The sequence below is a fragment of the Pinus tabuliformis genome, chromosome 1_1, assembly GCF_031772625.1.
Source record: "Pinus tabuliformis cultivar Carrire ecotype Pingquan chromosome 1_1, CPIR1, whole genome shotgun sequence".
In the NCBI taxonomy this organism is placed as follows: Eukaryota; Viridiplantae; Streptophyta; class Pinopsida; order Pinales; family Pinaceae; genus Pinus; species Pinus tabuliformis.
The window spans coordinates 733,739,816-733,748,480 of NC_142297.1; positions in this window are offsets into that span (position 1 = coordinate 733,739,816).

Consider the following 8,665-nt stretch of genomic DNA (forward strand, 5'->3'; position numbering starts at 1 on the left):
TACTTTCTGGAATAATAGGTCCAAATGTTTCAATCGGGTAAGAAGTCTTCGAAAACCAAACCATATTAAAGTGGTTAATAAAATCTAAAATCATTTTTAATATGATATGCATATGCTCAAGAACATACAACTCTTTTTAACATTGTGTTGGAAGATTCTTGTTTTGAGATTAGTAAAGTAAAACCTTTGATAAGATAAGATAAGATATGCAGGTTATATTGCTGTGGTGGAGGATTGTTTTTGGTTCTGTTAATGCTTTTTTATTTTGCAATGGTAGGTGGATATTTAAAAATTATTTTGTTTAAAATTATTAGTTTTTTTTTTTTTTTTTCAAAATCATATAAATATGGAAAATTGGATGTCATTATTTTTTTGAAATAAACATTATATCAGTTTTTACATTCCCAAATATAAAATATATATATATATATATATAATATAAAATAAAATAAAATAAAGATATAAGAAACTATCAATACAATATTGATTGGAAAGAGATATGGAAGATTGTTAATAATTAATAAAATTAGGGATATACAAAATTATTGATAATTTTCTATATTTTGTAATTAAATTGAGCCTAAGTGGTTAATCCATCTAGTAGAAGCTTGTATCTTAGGATAGTTTAATTCCCAACAAATGATTTCCAACTTCAATCTTTCCCCATGAAGTTTGAAACATGGTGGAGACTAAATCTCATTTGGACTAAATTCATTTATGATACTACAATATACTATATGAATATGACGTATGGCATTATTTTTTTTAAAAGTTAGAATAGTAATATTGTTTATTTTATGATTGTAATGATTATTTGAAAAAGTGTTTATAATACCATTTAAATAATGTTAAGATTTAGATTAAAAATATATATATATATATATATATATATATATATATATATATATATATATATAGAATTATGACCTATCAAAGAATAAATTTTAAATGGTGAAAAATATTTCTCAATAATCCTTTCAAAATATGAAAAGATACAAAGACCCTATACTAGTAACTCAATGATAACAAATCCAATCGTAATAGCTTTATGCATAAACAAACATTTTTCAACTATTCTTGGTTTTAGTTTTTCTTTGTTTAGAATTTGAAAATATAATTTGACTATATAAATAAATTTAACACTTTATAGATATTTAATAATATAATTTATAAAACTCAAACCTATAATTATAACAAATTTTTATCTAATTTCAAATGAAATTCAGAAAGTAATATATATCAAAAACACTTCATGACATAAAAGAATTAAACTACCAAAATAATGGCAAATATGCATTTTCAGTGTCATTTCGACTGTCACGATTCATTATCATTGGAACTCCTCTTCTCCACAACTCACTCTTTGCACAAATTTCAGTAATGCACTTGAACTCTTATAATATCTCTCACTTTTATAAAACCAGAAAAGGATATGAAAGCATTATACAAAACTCCATTCAAAGACATATTTTGCAATATTCATCCTCTTTCAATGCTTGTGCATTATTCATCCACTCTCACTGTACAAGACGCTTAAATTTAGGGCATGACCACACAAACTATTCATCCACTTTCAATGCTCGTTCACTATTCAACCACTTTCATTGTACAAGATGCCTAACTTAAACATTATGACCAATAAAAGAAAAAACTTAAGATAGTGGAGAATCTTTCTAGGTATTCCTTCAAACATGCCTTAAGGTAGTGAAAATATACAAAACATATGAAAAGACACAAAGTAGTTGGATAGGGCACCACTAAGTATTCATCCACATTCACTGTATAAGATGCCTAACTTTAGGAATTATGATCGACCAAAGAATTTTTTTAGACAATGGAGAATCTTTCAAACACGCCTTCAAAGTGGCGAATATCTACAAAAGATATGAAAAGACAAAATAATAGGACATGACACCAACCACTCAATTGTGACAAGCCAACAACAATTGTTTTATGCACAAGATTTTAATTATGTACAAGCACGGGTCAACATGCTTGCTTATGCTATATTTTCTGTGGCAACACATCATTCAAATCATTTGTGTGTAGTTCATTGCCAATTTTAGCTCTATTTTCTCCTCTACAGTCATGAATCATCATCACTAGAACATGCATCAATGCGAACTACCTCTGCTTGTCCTACATTTTGTTGAGTGGTCTCTCCAAACCAAGGGCTTTGATCCACTTTATAAGAATCTTATCATAGTATAGATATGAGTATAGATGCTTGATGTCTATATTATTGAACAAACATTTATAAAATGACACAATAGTCGAGACCTCAATACTTTTCTCCACAACTCACTCTTGGCATTTTCAAGGATACACTTAAGTCTCACTAGCTCTTTACAAACTCTAATTTTTTATCCCTTACAAGGAGTTCAACACTTAATTTTATAAATACGAAAGCATTGTACAAAATTCCTTATGGAAACCTCCTTTAGACTATTCATCTACTTTCAATGTTTGTAAAAACATTATTCATCAATTTTCATTGTAAAAGACGCCTAACTTTACACATTATGACCCACCAAAGAAAAAAAATAGATGGTGGAAAATCTTTCTCAATAATCCTTACAAAAGATGAAAAAACACAAAGACATTATAACATTAACTCAATGATAACAAAACCAATCATAATAGCTTTATGCATAAAAATAACATTTTTCAACTACTCTAGATTTTAGTTTTTTGTTGTTTAGAATTTGAAAATATAATTGTATATAAGATTGCAATTTTTTATTGTTTAACATGTAATTTTGATTATATAAATAAATTCAACACCTTTAGAGATATTTAAAATATTTAATAATATAATTTATAAAACTCAAACCTATAATTATAACAAATTTTTATCTAATTTGAAATAAAATTTAAAAATAAATATATACCAAAAATACTTTAGAACATAAAATAATTAAACTACCAAAATAATAGTAAACATACTTTCCCGTGCCATATTTTCGGCAATAACACATTGTTCAGATAATTGTGTGTAGTTCACTCACCTTGTCAATTTGAGCATTATTTTCTTCTCGACTATCACATTTCATTATCACTGGAACTTGAATGATAAGTATTCCCTCCACCTGTCTCACATTTTGTGGAGTGGTCTCTCTAATGTGGTGACCTTGACGACCCTTGCTATTGATGTCGCCCAATGACCATTGCCAACAAAGTTGGTTCTCTTGTTTTTTGACTTATCACAATGGATTTAGAATAACTTGTCTAGGCAATTTTTTTGTCTAGAAAAACAATTAAGTGATATTTATATCAACCAACATGTGCGAAGATTGTGAGATTTGATCATCTTTGTGTAGAGACGTCAATAGGATTGAGAGATGCATTCTGAAACGCATAAACGGTAAAAACAATCAAAGTAGTCTAATTATTATATTATTATATTATATGATGTTTTTACTTTTTTCTTTTTTGAATTTGACCATGTAATATTTGGTTTTGAATCCTTTGAAGGCTGGTTATAAGTATATTTATTGTTAGTATGTTGTATTTGTTTGGGAGGTTTTTGATCGAGGGTGGGGTTTCAACCCACAACCCTTCCTCCTTCTCCACCATGGTCATATGAAATACGAGATCTCACAAACTCCTCTACCCATGGTCCAACCCCATTCCCCATTCCTTGACACTTAACCCCCCTCAACAACCATTCTATTCCAAGTCCAAGCCAAAGGCCAAGGTCATTCTCCATTCTCCATCTTCATGGCCATAACCCATCTCCACCATATTGTGGCCTTCCCTCTTCCAACTTCAATCCATTTCATTTCTCGACCTTGAACTCTCCATCCTCCCTAATGCCATTAGGCTCCTTTTGTTTTTATGGTTGCAAAATCCAATACCACCATAATCGAGCCCTCTTTCCAACATAGCTCTAATAAAAGATCTAGTTCTAATACATATTTGGGAGGAACAAAGTGAAAGGAGGGGAGAATATATGAAAGGATACAAAAATCGAAGAGTTAACATGTAGCTATGGAAATTATGAGAAACTGTGGGTTTGATACCGATCTGAGATTGGGATTAGAAAACTTTGAAACATATGGCTTTAACACTAAAACAAAAGTCCATTAGGAACATTGCAACATTTGGCTTTCATATCAATTTGGGAAAATCACTTCTATAAATAAAGAGTAACACACTAATTTATCCATACAGTAGAAATATATGTACAAAATTATAACAAAACAAAATTCTATAATAAAATATAATTGAAAAATAATAACATAACACCATATAAAAATCTTACTGCAATATAAGTATAAACATAAATACTTAATATAACTTATGTATTATCTAATGGGATGTTTACAAAATGAAACGAAAACTCAAACCTTCAACTTTTCTCCACAACTCGCTCTTTTCACATTCAAGGATGCACTTGAACTCTTATGACGTCTCTCACTTTTATAACACCAGAAAATGATGTGAAAGCACTATACAAAACTCCATTCAAAGACTTCTTGTACACTATTCATCCTCTTTGAATGCTAGTGCACTATTTATCCACTCTCACTATACAAGATGCCTACCTTTGGGACACGACAACACTAACTATTCACCCACTTTCAATGCTCGTTCACTATTCATCCACTTTCATTGTACAAGACGCCTAACTTTAAACATTATGACCAATCAAAGATAAAACTTTAGATAGTGGAGAATATTTCTCGATAATCCTTCAAACATGCCTTTAGGTAGTGAAAATCTACAAAAGATATGAAAAGACACAAAGTAATTGGACATAGAACCACTAAGTATTCATCCACTTTCAATGCTCATGCATTATTCATTCACATTCACTGTATAAGACACCTAACATTAGGCATTATGACCAACCAAAGACAAAAAAATTAGACATCGACGAATCTTTCTAGATAATCTTTCAAACATGCCTTCAATGTAGCAAATATCTACAAAAGATATGAAAAGACAAAATAATAGGACATGACACCATCCACTTAATGGTGACAAGCCAACAACAATTGCTTTATGCACAAAGATTATAATTATGTACAAGCAAGGGTCAACATGCTTACCTATGTTATATTTTATGTGGTAACACATCATTCAGATCATTTGTGTGTAGTTAATTGCCAATTTTAGCTCTATTTCCTTCTCTAATGTCATGACTCATCATCTCTAAAACATGCACCAATATGTACTCCCTTTGCTTGTCCTACATTTTGTTTAGTTGTCTCTCCAAACCAAGGGCTTTGACCACTATATAAGAATCTTATCATAGCATAAATATGAGCATAAATGCTTGATCTTTATATTATTGAACAAAACATTTATAAACTGACATAATAGTCGTGGCCTCAATACTTTTCTCCACAACTCACTCTTGGCAAATTCAAGGATACACTTGAACTCTTACACTAGCTGTTTACAAACTCAAATTCCAAATCCTTACAAAGAATTCAATAGTTAATTTTATAAATATGAAAGCACTCTACAAAGTTATTTTAGATTATTCATCTACTTTCAATGCCCGCAAAGACATTAGTCATCAACTTTCACTGTAAAAGATGCCTAACTTTACACATTGTGACCCACCAAAGAAATTTTTTATATGGTGGAAAATATTTTTCAATAATCCTTACAAAAGATGAAAAAACACAAAGATACATAAAGATACATTTTTCAACTATTTTAGGTTCTAGTTTTTTTTGTTTAGAATTTGAAAATATAATTGTAAATAAGATTGTAATTTTTTATTGTTTAACATGTGATTTTGGTTATATAAATAAATTCAACGCCTTCAGAGATATTTAAAATACTTAATAATATAATTTATAAAACCCAAACCTATATTTATAACAAATTTTTGTCTAATTTGAAAAAAGAAATATATATACCAAAAACACTTTAGAACATAAAATAGTTGAACTACCAAAATAATGACAAAAATGCTTTCTCGTGCCATATTTTCGACGATAACACATCATTCAGATAATTGTGTGTAGTTCACTCACCCTGTCAATTTGAGCTTGTTTTTCTTCTCGATTTTCAAAGTTCATTATCACTCGAACATGAATGATGAGTATTCCCTCCACTTGTCCCACATTTTTTGGAGTGGTCTCTCCAATGTGGTGGCCTTGCCGACCATTCATATTGATGTCGTCCAATGACCATTTCCAACAAAGTGAGTTCTCTTGTTTTCTGACTTATCGCAATGGGTTTAGAATGACTTGTATAAGCAGATTTTTGTCCAACAAATAAATTAAGTGATATTTATATCAACCAACATGTGCGAAGATTGCGAGACTTGATCTTCTTTGAGTAGAGACATCAATAGGATCGAGAGATGCATTTTAAAATGCACAAACAGTAAAAACAAACAGAGTAGTATAATCATTATATTATATGATGTTTTTTCTTTTTTCTTTTTTGAATTTGACATGTAATATTTGGTTTTGAATCCTTTGAAGGCTATTTATAAGTATATTTATTGTTAGTATGTGGTAATTGTTTGGGAGTTTTTGTGAATGTTTGATCGAAGGTGGGGTTTCAACCCACAACCCTTCCTCCTCCACCATGGTCATATGAACTACAAGATCCCACGCACTCCTCTACCCATCGTCCAACCCCATTTCTCATTCCTTGACACTCAACCCCCTTCAGCAACCATTCTACTCCAAGGCCCTTCTCCATCTCCATGGCCATAACCCATTTCCACCATATTGTGGCCTTCCCTCCTCCAACTTGAAGGCATTTCATTTCTCAACCTTGAACTCTCCATCCTCCCTAACGCCATTAGGCTCCTCCTTTTGTTGGCATGGTTGCAAAATCCAATACCACCACAATCGAGCCCTATTTCCATCATGACTCTAATACAACATTTGGTTATAATACACAGTTGGGAGGAACAAAGTGAAAGGAGTGGAGAATATACTAAAGGATACAAAAATCTAAGCGCTAACATTTTGCTATGGAAAATATGAGAAACCGTGGGTCTAATACCAATTTGGGATTGGGATCAGAAAAATTTAAAACACATGACTTTAACATTGAAACAAAATTCCGCTAGGAAAATTACAACATTTGCCTTTGATATCAATTTGGGAATATCACTTCTATAAAATATAGAGTCACACACTAATTTATCCTTACAGTAGAAATATATGTACAAAATATAACAAAAAAAAATTAGATAATAAAAGATAATTGAAAAAGTAATAACATAATACCATATAGAAATCTTATTAAAATCTTATTGCAATATAAATATAAACATAAATACTTAATATAACTTATGTATTGTCGAGTGGGATATTACAAAATGAAACCAAAACTCAAAACTTCGACTCCTCTTCTTCACAATTCAATCTTTTCACATTCAAGGATGCACTTGAACTCTTATAATATCTCTCACTTTTATAAAACCATATTAGGGTATGAAAGCATTATACAAAACTCCATTAAAAGACTTATTTTGCACTACTCATCCTCTTTCAATGCTCGTGCATTATTCATCCACTCTCACTGTATAAGACACCTATCCTTAGGACGTGACAACAATAACGATTCATCCACTTTTAATGCTCGTTCACTATTCATCAACTTTCATTGTACAAGATGCCTAAATTTAAATATTATAACCAATCAAAGAAAAAACTTTAGATAGTGGAGAATCTTTCTAAATAATCCTTCAAACATGCCTTAAGGTAGTGAAAAACTACAAAAGATATGAAAAGACATGAAGTAGTTGGACATGGCACCACTAAGTATTCATGCACTTTCAATGATCATGCATTATTCATCCACATTCATTGTATAAGATGCCTAAATTTAGGCATTATGACCAACCAAAGAAAAATTTGTACACAATGGAGAATCTTTCTCGGTAATATTTCAAACATGACTTCAAAGTAGTGAATATCTACAAAAGATATGAAAAGACAAAATAATAGGACACGACACCACCCACTCAATGGTGATAAGACAACAACAATTTCTTTATGCACAAAGGTTATAATTATGTACAAGAAAGGGTCAACATGCTTACTTGTGTTATATTTTTTGTGGTAACACATCATTTAGACCATTTGTGTGTAGTTCATTGCCAATTTTAGCCCTATTTTCTTCTCTAAATTCATGACTCATCATCACTGGAACATGCATCAATGTGTACTCCCTCTGCTTGTCCTACATTTTGCTGAGTGGTCTCTCCAAACCAAGGGCTTTAACAATCCACTGTATAAGAATATTATCATAGTATAAATATGAACATAAATGCTTTATGTTTATATTATTGAACAAAACATTTATAGAATGACACAATAGTCGAGACCTCAATACTTTTCTCCACAACTCACTCTTGGCAAATTCAAGGATACACTTGAACTCTTACACTAGCTCTTTACAAACTCAAATTTCAGATCCCTTGCAACAAATTCAACACTTAATTTTATTAGTATGAAAGAAATGTACAAAATTCCTTATGGAATCTTCCTTTAGACTATTTATCTACTTTCAATTCTCGTAAAGACATTATTCATCAAATTTCACTATAAAAGACGTGTAATTTTACACGTTATGACCCACCAAAGAAAAAAAATTAGATGTTGGAAAATCTTTCTCAATAATCCTTACAAAATATGAGAAAACACAAAGACACTATACCATTAACTCAATGATAACAAAG